Here is a 1,339-nt window from a genome sequence, read left to right as displayed (position 1 = left end):
ATAAAAGGATTTCTTTTTTAAAAAAATTTTATAAATTATTTCTCTCTCTCTCTCTCTTTTTAATTTCTCCTTCTGGAACAGAGCTACCCTATAGGCAGTTTTCCCAGAGTATCCTTTTTTTTTTTTTTTTTTTTCTGAAACAGGGTCTTGCTCTGTCACCCAAGCTGGAATTCAGTGACATGATCATAGTTCACTGCAGCCTCGATCTCCTGGGCTCAACTGATCCTCCCACTTCAGCCTCCTGAGTAGCTGGGACTACAGGTATGCATCACCCCACCTGGCTAATTTTTTTGATTTTTAGTAGAGACAAGGTTTTGCTATATTCCCCAGACTGGTCTTGAACTCCTGACCTCAAGTAATCTTCCCACCTCAGCCTCCCAAAGTGCTAGGATTACAGGTGTTAATCACTGGATCTGGCTAGATTTCTTAATTCAATAACTGGAAATTTCAATAATCTTTAGTACTTAGGGAAAAAATAATCTTTAAAACATTTAGTTTTCATTCCTGGAATCTACAGCAATAAATAAAGTTAATTCAAACAATTTTACTAGCCTATGGCGCAAAGTGAAATTTAAGGAACTACTCATTAAGTGATCAGGTAGGTGAATATTTTTTTGCCTGGTGTGTAGTCTTTTCCAACTAAAATTCCTCATATGAACTGCTGAAAAGACAAAATTATTTGAGTGACTGTTTCCTCAATTTCCTTCATTTCTTTAAGGAGAAATGACCGGTACCACTCTAGACGCACCGGAAAGAAGTTAATTCATTACACAGGGTGGATGCCTTAGGGCGTCAGAGCTTAATCGCTTTACAGAACCTCAGTTGAAAATGATAATCTACAGAAACAAGGCACCATCCACCCATCACACAGGGTTGCTCCAGGGATGATCAAGGTCAAATCCTTTAAAATTTCATGTGCAGCAAACTTAATGCTGCACTCTAAGATAATGCAGAGTTACTCATTCATTATAATTAGGATGAAACTTTTTAAAATGTTTATTTTTTTAAATAAAGAACTTATGCCGCTATCTTAAAAACAGGAAATGCAAACAAAAAATATCTTTCATAAACACCACCTAGAGAAAGTCAAATTAATGTTTGAAGTGCATTTCCATCCTGGTTTTAAAAAGTGTATTCATAAATATGCTTTTTAAAACCAGGATGGAAATGCACTTCAAACATCTATAGATATATATATCTATAGATATATAGATAGAGATATCGATAGATACAGATATACATACAGATATACATACATATAGATACACATACATATATATCTATAGATAGATATACATATATAGATATCTATAGATATATATAGCTATAGATATATATA

The sequence above is a fragment of the Mandrillus leucophaeus genome, unplaced genomic scaffold (assembly GCF_000951045.1).
Source record: "Mandrillus leucophaeus isolate KB7577 unplaced genomic scaffold, Mleu.le_1.0 Scaffold668, whole genome shotgun sequence".
Taxonomy (NCBI): Eukaryota; Metazoa; Chordata; class Mammalia; order Primates; family Cercopithecidae; genus Mandrillus; species Mandrillus leucophaeus.
The sequence above is the reverse complement of the archived record's forward strand: the minus strand, read 5'-3'. Positions refer to the sequence as shown.